The sequence below is a fragment of a genome, unplaced genomic scaffold (genome assembly GCF_019419815.1).
Source record: "Pyrus x bretschneideri cultivar Hongxiangsu unplaced genomic scaffold, Pyrus_bretschneideri_v1 Contig68, whole genome shotgun sequence".
Classification (NCBI taxonomy): Eukaryota; Viridiplantae; Streptophyta; class Magnoliopsida; order Rosales; family Rosaceae; genus Pyrus; species Pyrus x bretschneideri.
Window position 1 is genome coordinate 1,493,559 of NW_025999807.1, and position 20,959 is coordinate 1,514,517.

At 38.3% G+C, this 20,959-nt stretch overlaps 1 long non-coding RNA gene across 1 annotated transcript in view; it reads left to right on the forward strand.

The window, feature by feature from the left end:
• LOC125472230 overlaps positions 1 to 7,019 on the forward strand; it is a 52,959-nt gene extending 45,940 nt beyond the window's left edge. The window contains exon 3 of the long non-coding RNA XR_007254165.1: positions 6,603 to 7,019. This is a non-coding gene — a long non-coding RNA (uncharacterized LOC125472230). The remainder of the gene's footprint in view (positions 1 to 6,602) is intronic.
• The last annotated feature ends 13,940 nt before the right edge of the window (positions 7,020 to 20,959 follow it).

Genomic DNA, 20,959 nt, shown 5'->3' on the forward strand with positions numbered 1-20,959 from the left:
ATCAAACGAATAAGTTCGTTAAAGACCTCGGGTTAGTTTTGGGCCGCAAGGCCCAATGGGATTTGAATGTCAAGCCCATTAACTCAAGATGTATGACAACTTGAATAAACAAAGGGCTTGAAAGCCCAATAAACCCTATGGCCGGCCATGATTAGAAGAATAGGGCTTTTGGTCCATTAGGTCACTTATTTGAAGGGACTATATAAAGGACTTTATAGCCTAAAATTTACATATGGTAATTTTTGGGGAAAGGATGAGAACACAAGCTCTCCTTTCTCTCTAAAATTTAGGCCACCTTGGAGGGATCATCTAGCAATCAAACTCCTCCAAGGTCACTCATTTCTTCTTCATTATGCCTTGGTGATGAATCATTAGAGGTTCTCAATTTTGGGAACTTGGAGAAACCTTTTCATCCATCCAAACCCATGGATCTAAGATGCAAGGAATGAAGGCCCTCTCTTTGGGTGATTAGCCTTTGCTTATGCAAAGAGGAATCTACAAAGGTATTGATTTCTCAACTCACTTTATTTTGAGTTGAGTCTTGGTTCACGTATCTACTAGGCTTTGAATTTCATGGGTAAGTGTTTTGTTTTAAGTGCATACAAGCATGATTCCGCCTTTAATTGTTAATTGCATGCTATTGATGTTGCTTAAATGAACATGTTTTTCACAAATCTTCCTTCACTCCACGCGTCTTCTGAAAAGCCGGGAGCTTTTGACAAAGTTGCACACGTTTTCTGAAAAGCCGGGATTTCGGCTTTTGTCACCCACGTTTGTCGGCAAAAATGTGTAGCTGCTTTCTCGGCCTCCATGCGTCTTCAACTTTGTCAGAAATCTTTTGACAAAGCTGCACGCTTTATCTGAAAAGCCGGGATTGCGTCTGAAGAGCTGGCGATCTTTACGCAGGAACATCCGGATTTGAAGAGTAGTGTCTCTTCATTTCTGAATCGGTGATTGTGTCGCCTCTCCTTTAATAGAGGTGATCGATCACCTCTAACATGCACACTTTGAAGATTTCCCAAAAATCGTCTCCGGCCCGTCGAGATTTTACTCCATCCAACCCTTCTCTTTTAACTTCTTGAAAAATGGCTAACTCATCTAACCCATCGAACATTTGCTTAGATTTGAGTCTCAGCAGTGATCCGGTCGCGCCGCGTCAGGGTAAGGTATGGTGCCCGTCTTTCTTATCTTCTCATGGCCCTCTTACAAGTGAAGACTCTGTGATGACGGATGCAACAACAGCTACGATAGTAGCTCGGAACCTCCTCACTCCCAAAGATAGTCAGCTGCTTTCAGGACGGTCCGATGAGTTGGCCGTTCAAGAGTCCCTAGCTCTCAGTGTTCAGTGCGCGGGCTCTGTGTCCAACATGGGCCAACGCCTACTTGCTCGCTCCCGTCAGGTTGAATCATTGATGGCCGAGGTGGAAAATCTCAAGCAAGAGATCAAATAGCTTAAGCACGAGAATAGAAGTTTGCACGTGCTTGCAAATAATTATTCGACAGGCATGAAGAGGAAGCTTGATGAGATGCAAGAATCTCAAGGTCGAATGCAAAGTGACCGTCAAAGGCTTGCGTTTTTCTTCCAGAGGCACCTTTTTCCTAGGTCATCCAGCGTTCCGCCAAGTATTGAGGCCTCGAATGCTCTATCTCCGATGCCTCCTGCTCTAATGCCTTTCGCTCCGATGCCTCCTGCTCCGATGCCTCGTAGTGGGGCTTAATGTAAACATCCTTTGTGAAGGCTCCATCCATTCATACACATTTTTTTTTTTTTTATTGCACGGCATGAAATTGATCTTTGAATGGGAGGTGATACTTGAGATGATCCGTTAATGGTTTAAATTCTAGAGTGGATGCCTGAATCATTAACAACATATTAGTATAAAAGAAAATTGAAATTTGGGGAGGCGGCTTACCTGTGTGCTCCGAAATGAACTCAAGAATAAACACATCTTCTTTGAATATTTCAGGAACCTTGCCCTTGGACAGACTATGTGTGAGGATTGTTCCTTGTCCTTTGTCATAAAATTCAACTTCTTTGGGGTTGTTTATCTCAAGAACGTCCTCTTTGATGAATTCTTGATATTCCATGCTTTGCACCTTTGGAAGGCCTTCCAAGATGTCTTTTTCACTTTCTTCTTCCTTGGAAGTCATGAATCTGCAAGAAATAGGGACATTAGGTGGAATGGGGTTACCACTAATTAAATTTGGAACAACCTTACTTGAATTAGATGGCGTAGGAGCAATAGGTGCCTCCGGCAAAGGTGTTTCCACCCTAGCCGTGGCTTGGGTCTCTTCCTCGTGATTTGATTTTGATGGTTGAGGGTCCGTTCCAACCTCCTTGCCACTTCTTAACATGATAGCTTTGGTGGTTTCAACTCCTTCCTTCGGATTTACAATGGTTGAATTAGGGATTTTGCCTTGGTCGCAAAATTGTCCTACAAACTCCGCTATCTGCCCAATTTGCTTTTCCAAGTGGTCCAACCTTTTGTCTTGATTTTGCATTGATTTTTCTTGAGTTTGGATTTCATTGCTTTGGGTAGGTTATGGTGGCTGCATAGGCGTTGAATAGAACTCCTCATATGGCTACCAATATTCTCCTTGTTGAGCCTCATTGGCTTGATTTTGTGAGCCCTGCACCAAAAAAATTAATTCATTAAGCTTTTGATTATAATCTATTGACGAACTTGAGTTTGGTTGGGCATATTGAATATGAGGTTGTGGTGGGTGCATAGGTTTTGAATAGAACTCCTCATATGGCTGCCAATATCGTTCTTCTTGAACATGTTGAGGTTCCCACCATATAGAGTTTGAATGATCACTCCAATCTGAATTGTAAGTATTGGAAAACACGTTATTCCTTGATTGAAGATCAAATATATCAACGCTTTGCATTTGGGACCTTTCCATGAGCTGTGACAATAGAGAAGCATTATCAAGTGCCATGTTGTGCTTCTCTAGTACTTGAATTCAACAAACAAAATACAAATAAAAAAAACTAAAACTAAAATACATAACAGAAACGAACAATCCAAGGGATTAGCAAATTTGCTAATCCCCGGCAACGGCGCCAAAATTTGATGCGAGAATTATACGCGCACAAATTAAACCCTCTTTTTATAAATTGTAGTAAGTATGTAAGTAGGGATCGTTCTTAACCGGGGATTAGGAGGGATTGCAAATCACTTGGAAACTGACTCAAAAACGTAAAATAAAGTTTAAAACACTAAACTAGACTCAAAGAATGCGAAACTAAACGCTTAAAACACTAAAACAAACCAAAAGACTCAAACATCACCTATAACACTCAAAACTGCCTTAAAAACACTTTCTGGGCAGTTTTGAGCACCTTGGTGAATTTGGACGAATTTGTGCAACAAATTGAATCAAAACACTTAAAAACACAAACTAAGACACTTTCTAACTAATTTGGACAATAAAGTAAAGGGGGATTGGTTTTGGATGAATTTGAAATTAAAACAGAAACTTGGAAACAAAACAGATTGTAAAACGAATTTGATGGAATAGAATGGATGGGATGGCTAGCTAAGGGGTTCATCTCCACACATGTTACACTTGCATATAAAACGATTTCCAATTGCTTTTCAATAAACCATGATGCTCAACACCCCAAGTTAACCGTGATGCACTAATTAACTCTCAAATTTTGCTTATGTTATTGAATTGGAAGATGCATGTGACAATTCAAATCATTCTCCAATGGTTCTCAACATGAATGCATAGAAGAGATACAATGAGAGATCATTATGTTCTATGAAAATTATAAGTGTTGACGAGGCAATTGTAACTATGAATGCATGATACTCTTGCCAAGAATTCATTTAACGCGATTGTTTATAAGCAACCTCCACTACTTGTGAATATAAGTTCATAACTATTAGGTGAAACTCACTTATATTCTAGCGTCATATTCATGCATGAAAATTAAGCGTGCACTCTCAATAAACATACATAAATAAGTTATCAATCAAACAGTTAAACAAATTGAATTCACAACTTATGAAACGCAATTAGAAGTAATCAAATCATATTGCAAACATAAACATATATTTTGAATCCCCCCCTAGCCAAGGGGGGGTTTAGTTCCTCATACGTACAAAACAAAGAGAATTGAAATTAAACATTGAAATCAAAGAAACACCTAAACATTCCAACAACTCAAACTTGAATTGTATGAACGTTTAGGCCCTCTTCTCTTCCTCTTTATTGTGGCACAAGGTCTAAGGATAGTTTGATGGTGTGAATGGTTTGGGGAGTGGTGGAAATGGAAGGATGGTGTTTGGATTGTAAGGGAGACACAACAATGAATTTCTGGTGTGTGAATTGTGTATGAATGGGAATCCTTTGTATGAATGCATTGCATGGTTTTATAGGGAGAGAAAGGGGTGAATGTGCATGTGGCTGCAAGGTGTGAATGATTATGGGTGCATGTGGTTGAAATAATTAAGGGAATGCATGTGCAAAACAGCTAGGAATGGGTCTTTTGTTGATGATTGTGTTGGTGATGAATGTGGAGTGGCTGGAATGATGAAAGAATAAAGGGTGCATGTTTGAATGATTAAAGGGGCATGTGGGTTGGAAATGCATGTGGAATGGCTGGAATGAAGGGGAAGTCATGGCACAAAGGTGGAATGACAACTAGGTTATGATGATGAATGCATAAAGGTGGAATGACAGCTAGGTTATGATGATGAATGCATGTGGATTAGGTTGGAATTGCATGTGGAATGGCTTAAAGGATGGAAGTGCATGTGGCTGCAATGTAGCCTTCTAGAAATCAGGTTTTTAGGCCCCCTTGCAACTCCCTAACTGAATTCAAGCCTTTCAAATTTGTCCATCCTCATGCCTCCATGCTTGCACTATCCAATCTTGGCCCAAAAATGCTCTAGAATGCTCCAAATTGCTTCTTTTTGCATACTTTGACACTAAAACCTGAAATTGCACGAAAATAACTTTAAACACTATAATAACTAAAGAAACACAACGTAAATGCAGGAAAACAAGCAAACTAAGGCGCATAAATATGCTCCTATCAGGTGCTAAACACTTGACTTAAATAAATTAAACTAATCTTTTAAAACACTTAACTCACTTAACGAAAACTCAAAACAAGTCCACAAGACTCCAAATACTTAAAAACACAAAATAAGATAGATTGTAATGACTAAGACTAAACAAAATATGGGGGGGGGGGATTGTGTTTGGACGAAATTAAATACAAAACTTAAAACTTTGTAAAACAAACAGATTTTAAAACGAATTTGGATTCAATGAATGGAATGGAAGCTAGCTAAGGGGTTCATCTCCACACATGCCATACTTGCACACAAAACGATTTCTAATTGCTTTTCAATAACCCATGAATTCTCAACGCCCTAGATTAACCGTGAATTGCACTAATTAACCCTCAGATTTTCCTAACGTTATTGAATTGGATGATTGCATACGACAACCCAAAGCATTCCCCACAAGTTCCCTACATGAATTGCATAATAGAGATACAAGCAAGAATCATTAAGTTCTTTGAAAACCATAAGCATTGACAAAGCATTCGTTACTATGAATTGCATGAAATTTATGCCAAGAATTTACTTAACGCAATTGAGGTCATCAACTTTTACTACTTGTGAATATAAGTTTGTAACGATTAGGAGAAACTTCCTTCTATCCTAGCATTAGATTTATGCATGATAATTAAGCGTGCACTCTCAACCAACACACACAAATCAATTTAATTCAAATAGATAAGTAAATTGAATTCACAACTTATGAAACGCAATTAGATGTAATCAAATCATATAGCAAGCATGATCATGGTTTTGAATTCCCCCCTAGCCAAGGGGGGTTTAGTTCCTCATACGTACAAGACAAAGATAAGTAAATTTAATCATTGAAATCAAGGAGAGAAAACACCTAAAAATTCCAACAACTCAAACTTGAATTGTATGAATGTTTAGGCCCTCTTCTCCTCCTCTTTGACTAAGATTCCTCATTTGATTAGGAATCCTCTTCAATTTCGTCCATTCTTTTTGCTCCAAACGTAAGCTATCCATTCCAAGCCCAATTTTGCTCCAAAATGCTCCAAAATGCACCTTTTTGCTTCCTTAGCCATATGAACCTAGAAACACACGAAAATGGCATAAAGGACTAAAATAACTAAAGAAACACAACGTAAATGCACGAGAACAAGCCAATTAAGTCGCATAAATATGCTCCTATCATGAAGTAGAAAAGAGTCCATGAAGAGTCTCACTTTTGAGAGAGTCCTTAACATTTTTCTATGGAATATGATGTGTAATGATTAGATACATGTGTTATAATATGAGTCAACGATACAATAGTAACAGAAAAAGTATTGGAGTTTGTGAGTTTTGTATTCTTTCTATTCTTCTAGTGTTTAGTGAGGGTTTGATTCCCCAAAACTTGATGTTTTAGAGGCTTTTCAGAGTGAGATTAGGTTAAATTACCAAATAAACAAAGGAGATTAGTAAGAAAGGATATGCTAGTACTTTGGATGCTAATTGATTAGTTTCAAATGCAAGAAAGGATTAGTTTCTAATGTTATATTTTTATGGTTGAAAAAGTGTATAGATATCGCAGTTTTTCTTCCAGATCGACAACAGGAAAGGTCAACGCCCTGAGGGAGGAAGTGACAACCCTAAAAGGTCAGCTTGCAACCCAGGACGAGCAGATAAAGGCCCAGAGCGAACAGATGAGGGCCCAAAACGAGCAGATGAGGGCCCAGTACGAGCAAATGAGAGCCCAGGGTGACCAGATGAGTATAATTGTACGGACCTTAGTGATCTCCAGTCTCCAAATCCCCATGGCAGCACCTGATCTTGCTCCACATTCGACCTTCCAGCCACTTCGCCCAGCCGATATGCAATAGTCTGATGTATCAAACCTAGAAGACTACTTATTGTAGTTTTTTCTTTTTTTGTTCGGACATCTTGTATGTACATTTTCATATAGTTTATAATTAAATACTTTTTCTTGGTTTATTATTTATTGTTTAGAATTTAATTACAATATTTATTAAAAATTAAATCAAAAATATTTTTGTCAAAAAAAAAAAAAATTGTGCGACGAAGAAGTTTCATAGGGCAAGCAAAGACACTTTGCATGACGTAGGGTCGAGCGTCACGCAAAGACAATTTACGTGACATAGGGTCATGCGCCGCACAAAGTGGGTTTGCGTGACGTAAGGTTGTGCGTCGCGCAAAGTGGGTTTGTGTGACGTAGGTACATGCATTGCGCAAAGACTGTTGGAAATATGCCCTGAAAGTCGATCTTTGGAAGAAACCTTACAGGACAATGTAATGATGTATATATGACTCTTATACATCGGAAGGCAAAGATACTAATTAGGACTATCTCAATGAACGAAATATGTCCTAAATGATGAATCCATGGACAATGGATTAATGGAAGAAGTAATCTAATGATGATTAGACTACAGAGACCTTCTTCTCATAACCATTATGTCCTAAAAGGTTCCTGGTCATAGGATTGTCGGAGGGATACTGACAATGCATAGACCGGTACATACTATGTCTGCTTCAAATGGAAGGATGGAAAGTCTCATCCCATTCGTGTAGTGACACTAAGACAAGTATGTAGGTGCTCATTAAGGGAATGAGTTCACTGAACACAATTGAACGAGAGTACTTGCATGGAGGTCTACTCACATGTCAAGCAAGTAACTCTGAAGGTTGGAATAATGTAAGTAATCCTTTGACCTAAGACATCATAGATGTCTAATGGTTAGGTCCTTGATCTTTGATAATGTCAAACGACATTCCATTGGAGTGTCCACGGCATTGTTGGGGTTAAGGTATCTAAACATGTAGGCATGTGAATGATCAATAAGGAATCTCTAATCCTCGTTATGAGAGGAAGAATACTCTGAGATATGATTCGGGAATCTTCGGCCGAAGTTTCGAGCGTAATGAAGGAAAACGTTCCTATGCGACTCAATTGAATCATATAAGAAAGCATAATCACATTAGGGGTTTGACATAGTATATCCATACCCTAGTGATGTGATTGAGAGTATTGTTTTAAAGAAGGATCGAATTACATTGTAATTCCAACTGAATAGGTTCTCCGAATAAACTTCTACATTAGCTTGGGTAGCCATGATATATGTTTAGATGTCACTCATGGCTTGTGAGTTCTTCTAGATGATTAAATGTAGTCATCAAAGAAGAAGGTGAATTAAAAGTAAGTTTTAATTCACTAAGTGGATGGATTAAATATAATCAATTGGATTGGTGCCAATCACCTCACTGCCTTGCTAATTAGAACCTAAAAGATTGTTCACCAATACACTCTTGTAGTGAGTAACTAATGGATGATGTAAATAATTAATTGGATTAATTAAGTGTTGTGATTAATTTAGAAAGTCTAAAGAAATCATAAAAGCGATAAAAGATCGTTTTGGGCTTAAGAAATGTTCGGGTTTAATTGGGCCCATTGGGCCTAAACCCATTGGGCTTTTGATAGGAGCATATTCATGCGACTTAAATGGCTTGTTCTCGTACATTTACGTTATGTTTCTTTAGTTATTTTAGTCCTTTATGCTTCTTTTGTGTGTTTTCAGGATCATAAGACGTGTTTGACGAAAGGATGCATTATGGAGTGTTTTGGGGCCTTTTTGAGCACTATTGGGCTAAGGATGGATAGCTTATGCTTGGAGCCCAAGTGTTGGATGAAATTGAAGGCCTTGTATGCACTTGAGGACACAAAACAATGGCCCTAACCCAATTACATTCACCTTGCCGTGGGCTTAACACAAACACCATTCCTTTCCATGCAAGGGGGAGCAATTTGGGTCCATTTCATGCACTTAAACCCTAGCCCAATTACACACCATTGCAGCCAAATCCATTCTTTGCCATGCACATTCACCACCAATTCAACCACATGCACTTATTCCTCCATCATTGCACAACCATGCAGCCACACATTCGTTCTCCACACCTTGCCATGCATAATCCACCACTTTCCAACCTATTCACATGCATTCATCATTGCACCACAATTCAACACATGCATTTACACACCAACAACATCCCATGCCGTGCATTCCCTTTGCATTTCAGCCAACTCGCATGCATTCACCCACATGCACATTCAATCATTCACTCACACTTCCTATGCCGTGCATTCCCAAACCCTTCACATGCATTTCCTTCATCATTTCCAACCCACATGTACCCTTTATTCTTCATCATTCCAGCCATGCACATTTAATAATTCATTCCCCAATCAATGCCGTGCCTTTCACTCCCAATTTCAACATTCACATGCATTTCCAGCTCATCCAAACTCCTTGCCGTGGGCTTTCAATGCAATTCCAGCATCTTCACACACTTTCCAGCTTTCCCTCTCATTTCCAGCTCTCATTCTTCATCATTGCAGCCACCTACATGCATTATTCATTAAACTTTCATCATGTAGCCAGAAAATAAGCAAGAAAACACTCAATGCCGTGCCTTCACACACCATTCCAGCACATGCCAACATCTTCACATGCAATTCCAGCTTTCACATGCTTTCCTAGCTGTTTGTCCATCATTAATTAGCCACTTGCATCCTAAACAAACAGCCATATACACCTCCATTCCTCCTATAAAAACCCTTGCATTCTCATTCATTTGTCATTCAATTCATTCCTCACCTTCATACACAACACAACACAAACACATTCTCCATTCTCTTTGTCGTGGCCTTCTTCTCATTTCCAGCATCATTTTCTTCATTTCCATCACTCCCCATCCTTCCAAAACACTTCCCAATCATTCCTCCATACAAACACCAAACCAATAACGTCCCTTAGACCTTATGCTACAACGAAGAGGAGGAAAAGAGTGCCTAAACGTTCATACAATTCAAGATTGAGTTGTTGGAATTTTTAGGTGTTGCTTTTCCTCGATTCCAATGTTTAATTTCAATTCTCTTTGTCTTGTACGTATGAGGAACTAAACCCCCCTTAGCTAGGGGGTGATTCGAAATATATGTTTATGCTTGCAATATGATTTGATTACTTCTAATTGCGTTTCATAAGTTGTGAATTCAATTTGTTTAACTATTTGATTGATAACCTATTTATGTATGTTTATTAAGAGTTCACGCTTAATTTTCATGCATGAATATGACGCTAGAATATAAGTGAGTTTCACGTAATAGTTATGAACTTATATTCACAAGTAGTGGAGGTTGCTTATAAACAATCGCGTTAAACAAATTCTTGGCATAAGTTTCATGCAATCATAGTAACGAATGCCTTGTCAACACTTATAGTTTTCATGTTGCTTAATGATTCTTGCTTGTATCTCTATTATGCAATTCATGTAGGGAACTTGTGAGGAATGCTTTGGGTTGTCGTATGCAATCATCCAATTCATTAACTTAAGGAAAACTTGACGGTTAATTTAAGCGGACCTAATTAACCCGGGGCGTTGAGAATTCATGGTTTATTGAAAAGCAATTAGAAATCATTTTGTATGCAAGTATAACATGTGTGGAGATGAACCCCTTAGCTAGCTTCCCATCCATTCATTTCTGTCAAATTCGTATTTACAATTTGTTTTCTTTACATTCTATCCATTTTAGTTTAAATTCGTCCAAATCCAATTCCCCCCTATTTCGTTGAAGTCTTAGTCTTAATCTTTCTTATTTTTAGTTTTGCATTCTTCGAGTTTAGTATAGTGTTTTAAACTTGTTTTTACGTTTTTGAAGTCAAATCCAAGTGATTAACAATCCCTCTTAATCCGCGGTCCAGAACGATCCCTACTTATACTTATACTACAATTGTCAAAAAGAGGGTTTAATTTGTGTGCGTATAATTCTCGCATCAAATTTTGGTGCCGTTGCCGGGGATTAGCAACTTTGCTAATCTCTTGGATTGTTTTATTTTCGTTTGTGTGTATATATTTTTAGTTTTATTGTGTTGGTTTTAGAAGCAAGACATGGCACTTGATAGTGCTTCTCTTTTGTCACAGCTTATGGAAGAGTACCAAACGCAAAGAGTTGGTACATTTGATCATAATCAATCAAGGAACGACGTGTTTTCCAATACTTACAATTCGGATTGGAGTGATCATTCAAACTCTATGTGGTGGGAGCCTCAACATATTCAACAAGAAGGATATTGGCAGCCTTATGAGGAGTTCTATTCAACGTCTATGCATCCACCACAACCTCATATACAATATGCCCAACCAAACCAAGGTTTGTCAATAGATTATAATCAAGCTCTTAATGAATTAATTTCTTCGGTACAGGGCTCACAAAACCAAGTCGAGGAGGCTCAACAAGGAGAATATTGGCAACCATATGAGGAGTTCTATACAACGCCTATGCAGCCACCACAACCTGCCCAAAGCAATGTAAGTAATTCAAGTGATAATGATAAGATTTTTCAATTACTTACTACTTTGACGCAGGAAGTCCAAACTCAAAACAAAGAAAGGCAAATCCAAGATAAGAGGGTGGACAACTTGGAGAAGCAAATTGGGCAGATAGCGGAGTTCGTAGGACAATTTCAAGACCAAGGCAAACTCCCTATTTCAACCATTGCAAATCCGAAGGAAGGATTTGAAACTGCCAATGCTATCACGTTAAGAAGTGGCAAGGAGGTTGGAACGGACCCTAAACCATCCAAATCAAATTACAAGGAAGATGAAAGGTTGCAAATTGAGGAAGAGGAACACACGCAACCTATGGCAAGGGTGGAAACACCTTTGTTGCAGGCACCTATTGCTCCTACGCCATCCAATTCAGGTAAGGTTGTTCCAAGGTTAATTATTTCTAACCCCGTTCCACTGAATGTCCCTATTTCTTGCAGGATCATGCAATCCAAGGAAGAAGAGGGTGATAAAGGCATCTTCGAATCCTTTCCAAAGAATCAAGAGCAAGATGTGACTGGGCAATGTCTAGAATTCATCAAAGAGGATATACTTGAGGCAAACAACCCCAAAGAAATTGAATTTTATGACACAGGACAAAGACCAATCCTCACTTGCAATCTGGCCAATTCCAATATCCCTGAAACTTTCAAGGGAGTGGTGTTTGTCATTGAGTTCTTGTCGGAGCACACAGGTAAGCCACCTCCCCGAATTTCAATTTTGTTTTATACTAATATGTTGTTAATGATCCAGGCACCCACTCTAGAATTTAAACCATTATCGGATCATCTCAAGTATCATCCCTCATTCAAAGATAAATTCCATGTCGTGGGTCCTAAGTGAGAAAAGAAGTTCTTCGTCCGACTGCAAGACGTAAAAGAAAGCGCTACTTGGGAGGCAACCCAATACAGTGAATAAAACAAAGCTTGTTCATTAATTTTCGAGAAATTACAAATGTATCTAACAAAACATGGCAGAAACATGGAGCCTTCACAAAAGTTGTTTCTGTTTGCGTGAAGACCCACCACGAGGCAAAACTCTAGAAGCGGAAGGCATCGGAGCAGAAGGCATCGGAGCAGAAGGCATCGGAGCAGAAGGCATAAGAGCGGAAGGCATCAGAGCAGGAGGCATCGGAGATAGAGCATTCCAGGCCTCAATACTTGGCGGAACGCTGGATGACCCAGGAAAAAGGTGCCCCTGGAAGAAAGACGCAAGCCTTTGACGGTCACTTTGCATCCGACCTTGAGATTCTTGCATCTCATCAAGCTTCCTCTTCATGCCTGTCGAATAATTATTGGCAAGCACGTGCAAAGTTCTATTCTCGTGCTTAAGTTGTTTGATCTCTTGCTTCAGATTCTCCACCTCCGCCATCAATGATTCAACCTGACAGGAGTGAGCAAGAAGGCGTTGGCCCATGTTGGACACAGAGCCTGCGCACTGAACACTGAGAGCCAGGGACTCTTGAACGGCCAACTCATCAGACCGTCCTGAAAGCAGCTGACTATCTTTGGGAGTGAGGAGGTTCCGAGCTACTATCGTAGCTGTTGTTGCATCCATCATCATAGAGTCCTCACCTGTAAGAGGGTCATGAGAAGATAAGAAAGACGGGCACCATACCTTATCCTGACGCGGCGCGACCGGATCACTGCTTAGACTCAAATCTAAGCAAATGTTCGATGGGTTGGATGAGCTAGCCATTTTTCAAGAAGTTTAAAGAGAAGGGTTGGATGGAGGAAAATCTCGACGGGCCGAAGATGATTTCTGGGAAATCTTCGAAGTGTGTATTGATAGAGGTGATCGATCACCTCTATTAAAAGAGAGGCGACACAATCACCAATTCAGAATTGAAGAGACACCACTCTTCAAAGCCGGATTTCCTGGCGTAAAGATCGCCGACTCTTCAGACGCAATCCCGGCTTTTCAGATAAAGCGCGCCACTTTGTCAAAAGCTCCTGGCTTTTCAGAAGACACGTGGAGGCCGAGAAAGCAGCTACACACTTTGGCCGACAAGCGTGTGCAATTTTGTCAAAAGCTCCCGGCTTTTTCGAAAGCGTGTGCAATTTTGTCAAAAACTCCCGGCTTTTCAGAAGACGCGTGGAGGACATTGCCGCATCCGCACGGCCACTTGCCATTACAGATCCTATATACATCAACATTCATGGCAAGGCATACACCCACAAACGCATAACTTTCCTTCTCCGCCGAAAATGTAAGCTGCAACCCTCTCAAACATGCTCAGTTTTCTCCTTCTCTTGAGAACACATTTTCAACCATGGATGTATCCCCCAAAGAAGATACCAAATGCCTGCAGTACAGATGAGGCAAGAGGAAACGGTGGATCGAAGCATGTGGAGACAAGCGCAACAAATATATGTGCTGATTCATTCGCTGCCTCTTCGAAAGCAAAGGTATCTCATATCATCAAGGGCGAAAGCAAAGGTATCTCATATCATGCTCTTTCCCTATCTTTTCCTTTGTCTTTGATATTACTTGCATGGCAAAGTGAAAGAAGCAATCAGCCGGTACTTGGAGTCTACCTGGACTCTATTCCCTGGTTGCTTACCTAGCGTTGCTCTTGAGTAGTCATCTTCAACGGTTGGTACACTTCCAGAGAAGGGACCACTTCTGCAAAGGGGAGCAAGTAAGGCAAAGGAAAATGATACATTGAAGCATGAGGAGACAAGCATATGCTGAGCTATCCTCTAACCCTCTTCAATACGAATTGGAGAGATTGAACAAAGAAACAGATAAAAGGAGTAAGCTCAGACCTTCGGGGGAGACCAAAAGAATCCTGCTGCCCAGTTCAAGAGTAGTACAAAGGAAAATCAACGATCGGAGGAAACCAAAAGAATCTCCAGCTCAGTTCAAGAGTAGCCTGTGGAAAAACTCAAGATGAAGCCTCACTGCAATCACCAAGGAGAAGATGGAATTTACACTCCATAACCAGATTTGCATCCCTAAACTCTTCTCTTTGTTAGATACATTCTGCCATGTTTAGTATGTTTAGTTGCTGTTTATGTGTTTACTTTTGTTTGGTGTGTTTTAAGCTTAAAACATTGAGGACAATATTTGATTTAAGTGTGGGGGGGTAACTAAGTATATTTGATGCAAATTCGTGGGATTTTATCACCCATAACTTCAAGTGTTGTTCCTTGCTGTTTTAAAATATTTTTGAGCTGATTTGGAGTGTTTTAGTGTGTTTTGTTTTATAACTCCGAAAATCACATAAAATTTTGAAAAACATGTTTTGAAAAGCCTAAAAAGAGTGTTTTGAGTCGTTTTTGTGTGTTTGTGTCGTAGGTCACCTTCCAACACAATGATGAGGATTTGGTTTGTAATTGCATGACTGTTAAAAAGAGTTATAAACATGGAGAAAAGTTTGATTTACTCTTGGTATATGCTTGGTTATGGTTATAATGTATGACTTCACATGCAATCATAAAAGAAAAATTCGTTTTTGTAACATGCTTGAAGGAAGGAACTCAAACAAACGCTACAACCCTGAGAGACTTGAGCCTATAACGTTCTTTGGAGAGTATAATTTGTGATTTCTTGTTTTCTAAAGTCGTTGCATGATCTCATTATTCTTTGCTTGGTTACTACTTAGAAGGCGTTTCATCATATAGTTCCAAATGCTAGAACTCATGCCCATTTCATTCAAAGCATGTTATTGATTTGCGTAACATATATCAAGATGAAGTTGTGTAGTTGCCACCATAGCCAAATAGCCTCACTTCCCATATTTCGTATATGTTGTAAGTTTTACCCCCGTTGAGCTTTGTTTAGCCTTTATTCTTTGTTAACCCACATTATCCTCACCTAGCCTAGTTTAGGACAATCCACACCCTTGTTCTTAAAAGATAGTGAGCATGACTTAAATGAATTCCTTTTGAGTTACATTATGCAAGAAAATGAGTGTGGGGGAAGGAATGCTTGTTCTTAAGTATGTTTTGAGATTCAAAAGAAAAGAAAAACAGAAAATAAAAGAAAGAAAGAAAGAAAAAAGAGCTTGAAAAAAATGAAAGAATGAGTGATTGAAGAAAGGGTTCAAAACACCAATTCCGGCCCTAAATTGTCTAAATTCTCCCTTTTTGTTCAAAAGCTGAGTTTTCATTCAAAAGTGAATTCTAAGTTGATTCAATTGCCTTGCTCACTATTTCTTTAAGAACCTTTGTTTTCCTTATCCCTTCTTTGTTATCCACACGCCCCAAGCCCCATTACAACCCGTGACTTCAATCTTGAGTGTTATGTGTTTCAATTTGTGGAGTTTGAACTTGGTATGAGCATATGGTGTCACTGGTTCTCGCATCTAAGTAGTAGCATTCCATTCATGAGATCATACCTAAACATGCTTATTAAAACTCCAGAAATTGCTCTCTTTATGATACATATATGTGAGTGTTCGTTTTCATGTTTACATCAATCTTCTCACATGTAACTAGATTAGGGTGTGTAGTTAGAAAATTTGAGTGAAAATTGAGTGCATATCTTGTAAGGAATTGAGCAAATTCTCTAAGGCATGTTACTACATTCAAAACATGGTTTTGAATGCTTAATTGTGGACTAATATGTGGTGACTATGATTAAGTATGTACTTAAGTGTAAAGATAACCAAAATCTGTGGGAATGATGATTTTTAACATGTCATGTGCATTGGAAATCCTTGAGGCAACGTTGGAAGGTTTAAGATTGTCTTTGGTTTGTTTCGTTTCGTTTTGTTTTGTTTTTCTGTTTTGCTCGAGGACTAGCAAAAGATAAGTGTGGGGGAGTTTGATAGGAGCATATTCATGCGACTTAAATGGCTTGTTCTCGTACATTTACGTTATGTTTCTTTAGTTATTTTAGTTCTTTATGCTTCTTTTGTGTATTTTCAGGATCTTAAGACGTGTTTGACGAAAGGATGCATTATGGAGTGTTTTGGGGCCTTTTTGAGCACTATTGGGCTAAGGATGGATAGCTTATGCTTGGAGCCCAAGTGTTGGATGAAATTGAAGGCCTTGTATGCACTTGAGGACACAAAACAATGGCCCTAACCCAATTACATTCACCTTGCCGTGGGCTTAACACAAACACCATTCCTTGCCATGCAAGGGGGAGCAATTTGGGTCCATTTCATGCACTTAAACCCTAGCCCAATTACACACCATTGCAGCCAAATCCATTCTTTGCCATGCATATTCACCACCAATTCAACCACATGCACTTATTCCTCCATCATTGCACAACCATGCAGCCACACATTCATTCTCCACACCTTGCCATGCATAATCCACCACTTTCCAACCTATTCACATGCATTCATCATTGCACCACAATTCAACACATGCATTTACACACCAACAACATCCCATGCCGTGCATTCCCTTTGCATTTCAGCCAACTCGCATGCATTCACCCACATGCACATTCAATCATTCACTCACACTTCCTATGCCGTGCATTCCCAAACCCTTCACATGCATTTCCTTCATCTTTTCCAACCCACATGCACCTTTTATTCTTCATCATTCCAGCCATGCACATTTAATCATTCATTCCCAAATCAATGCCGTGCCTTTCACTCCCAATTTCAGCATTCACATGCATTTCCAGCTCATCCAAACTCCTTGACGTGGGCTTTCAATGCAATTCCAGCATCTTCACACACTTTTCAGCTTTCCCTCTCATTTCCAGCTCTCATTCTTCATCATTGCAGCCACCTACATGCATTATTCATTAAACTTTCATCATGTAGCCAGAAAATAAGCAAGAAAACACTCAATGCCGTGCCTTCACACACCATTCCAGCACATGCCAACATCTTCACATGCAATTCCAGCTTTCACATGCTTTCCTAGCTGTTTTTCCATCATTAATTAGCCACTTGCATCTTAAACAAACAGCCATATACACCTCCATTCCTCCTATAAAAACCCTTGCATTCTCATTCATTTGTCATTCAATTCATTCCTCACCTTCATACACAACACAACACAAACACATTCTCCCTTCTCTTTGCCGTGGCCTTCTTCTCATTTCCAACATCATTTTCTTCATTTCCATCACTCCCCATCCTTCCAAAACACTTCCCAATCATTCCTCCATACAAACACCAAACCAATAACGTCCCTTAGACCTTATGCTACAACGAAGAGGAGGAGAAGAGTGCCTAAACGTTCATACAATTCAAGTTTGAGTTGTTGGAATTTTTAGGTGTTGCTTTTCCTCGATTCCAATGTTTAATTTCAATTCTCTTTGTCTTGTACGTATGAGGAACTAAACCCCCTTAGCTAGGGGGTGATTCGAAATATATGTTTATGCTTGCAATATGATTTGATTACTTCTAATTGCGTTTCATAAGTTGTGAATTCAATTTGTTTAACTATTTGATTGATAACCTATTTATGTATGTTTATTAAGAGTTCACGCTTAATTTTCATGCATGAATATGACGCTAGAATATAAGTGAGTTTCACGTAATAGTTATGAACTTATATTCACAAGTAGTGGAGGTTGCTTATAAACAATCGCGTTAAACAAATTCTTGGCATAAGTTTCATGCAATCATAGTAACGAATGCCTTGTCAACACTTATAGTTTTCATGTTGCTTAATGATTCTTGCTTGTATCTCTATTATGCAATTCATGTAGGGAACTTGTGAGGAATGCTTTGGGTTGTCGTATGCAATCATCCAATTCATTAACTTAAGGAAAACTTGACGGTTAATTTAAGTGGACCTAATTAACCCGGGGCGTTGAGAATTCATGGTTTGTTGAAAAGCAATTAGAAATCATTTTGTATGCAAGTATAACATGTGTGGAGATGAACCCCTTAGCTAGCTTCCCATCCATTCATTTCCGTCAAATTCATATTTACAATTTGTTTTCTTTACATTCTATCCATTTTAGTTTAAATTCGTCCAAATCCAATTCCCCCCTATTTCGTTGAAGTCTTAGTCTTAATCTTTCTTATTTTTAGTTTTGCATTCTTCGAGTTTAGTATAGTGTTTTAAACTTGTTTTTACGTTTTTGAAGTCAAATCCAAGTGATTAACAATCCCTCCTAATCCCCGGTCCAGAACGATCCCTACTTATACTTATACTACAATTGTCAAAAAGAGGGTTTAATTTGTGTGCGTATAATTCTCGCATCAGCTTTTATTCAAGCATTGGATGACTTGAAATAATAAAAGCCCAAGGCCCAAACAACACTAAGATGGCCGGCCAAAGAGAGGGAGAGAGAAGGTCAATTGTTGACTTGTTTCTTTATGTAATAAAAGGAACATTATAATGAAAGAAGAGTTAGTGTGTTTTAGTGTTCAAAACACAAAAGAGAAAAGAAAATATAACTCTCTCTAACAACAAAGGGCCGGCCACCATAAGGGGATTTTAGCTAATCATTTTATCACCCTTTTGGTTATTCCTTCATCCTTCTCACTACACTAGTGGGTGAGGATCTTTAGAGGTTTTCAATTTTGGAAACTTGAAGAGGACCTAGGAGCACTCATTCTCAACAAAGTGGAGGAGGCAAGGAGGGAGGCTAGGCTCAAAGAGTTCAAGGAGCAAAGAGCTTGGAGGTGGTCAATCCTTGGTCTAAGATTTAGATCAAGAGGTATAAAACTACTCCTAAACTTTGTTCTTCAATAAATTGTTTTTGATGCATCATAAATAAACCTATGAATCTTGAAGGGGATTTTCATGACTAGAGCTTTGATATTAATTGATGACATGCTTCCGTTGTTTTCGTATATAAATTTTGAATTGTATATGCATGCTAGTCAATAGAAATCCCACATAAATCTCATATTTTCCCTTCAAGTGGTATCAAGAGCCAAAGGTTTATATTTGATGTGTCCTTTTGGATTTTATGCATATGGGTATTAATTTTATGTTTGACATATTAGTTCTTCATTCAAAGTATGTTTATCTTTTGTTTTTTCAAATGTTGAAAAATTGTGAATCAATAGTTGAAAAAGATATGTATGCAAAAGGTGTTTTGGATGCATGAATGAAGAGTGAGTTTAGAACAAATTTTGGGGTTTTGAATCATAGGGAGGGTACGGCAAAAAGGGGATTTTTTGGCTATGTGTTTGTGTTTTGTTTTGAACCTCACACACACACTTTGAAGCTAGCAAAATGTGTTCTTGAAGTTCTTGGTTATGTTCTTGGTGTTCATGATTTTGTTTTTTTTTTTGGAAAATAGTTTTATTTAAGTTCATAAATTGTTTTATGGATTTGGATGATATTCTTATCATCAATATTTATTACAAAAGGTTTTTTCAATCCTAGACTTCTTTAGGATATTTTAAAACTTTTTCCCTAATTTCCTTAAAGCAAAATCAAGTGCAAGCATAATTTGAATTCTTTTTCTTCTTTATGTTGAAATAATGCAAGGTGGGTGAGACCTACCCACCTTCCCCCTTCATTTGGCCGGCCTTCTTAATGGATTCCCCACTTGAGGGTCCTTTTGTAATCATGAAAAGTTTGGTTTTACTTTTAGTATTTATGGTTTGACCCCTAACTTTTTCATATTTGCATTTAGACCCCTACTATTTAAAAATTGAAATGTTTGATTTTAATTTTGTTTAATGTTTAAACTCATCATTTAATTATGCCCATATGCACTAAATCTAATTGATTATGTTGCATTCCATTTAATCATTTAATGTGATTAAGTAATTAGAAAATGGGTGACTATGGACTTATGCCTTAAACGATAATTGAGCTACGAGAATAAGGCGCTAAACTCAAATTGTTTGAACCTTGGGAATGTGTTTTAATTTCTATTTCAATTGGACCTTATCATGTTTGACATTAATCTATCTCTCCCTCTTAGTATGTGTAATTTGTAGGAATTTGTACAAATCGGTTTGTAATTCTTATTACTTCTTAATCTCTTTTAGTTAGTTGATTCCCTCTAGTACTAGACTAGAGTTTCTTTAACTATTGGTAAGGAGACATATTTAAAAGAGGGTTTTGACATGAGATAAAAAGATTAAATGGGTCCAACGCCCTAATTAGAAATGAATCATTGTCTTTCATTTCTAATGGCTCAATCAAAAATGTTTTAATTGAATTGAAAGCACGTAATTAAACTGACACAACCTCCCCGAGATCTTATTCAACAATGTTGGCTCGTTGTTGAATTAACCAATAAGTCCATGGTCATCCAAGAGCCTAAGATGACTATAAAGTCCAATTTCAAGGGAATGCAAAAACCGTAGTAGTAGTAGTAGTTACTTCCAATATTTGAAAAATTCGTTTTTGATATTGATTTGTTTTATGAAAACAAATAGTGGGAGTATCATACGCTACTAAACTATAATGAATACAATCAGTAGTTATATGTATCTCCAATATTTTGAAAAATATTTTGATATTGATTTGTTTTATGAAAACGAATAATGGGGATATTGTATGCTACTAATTTCATTAAACTTTGGACTAGTAGTTATAATAGGACACAATTTATTTGAATGTGTTTAAATAAATAAAATTGATGAGACCTTAAAATCCCTCAATCAAATACAATATTAAGTTGAAAGCGTAAGA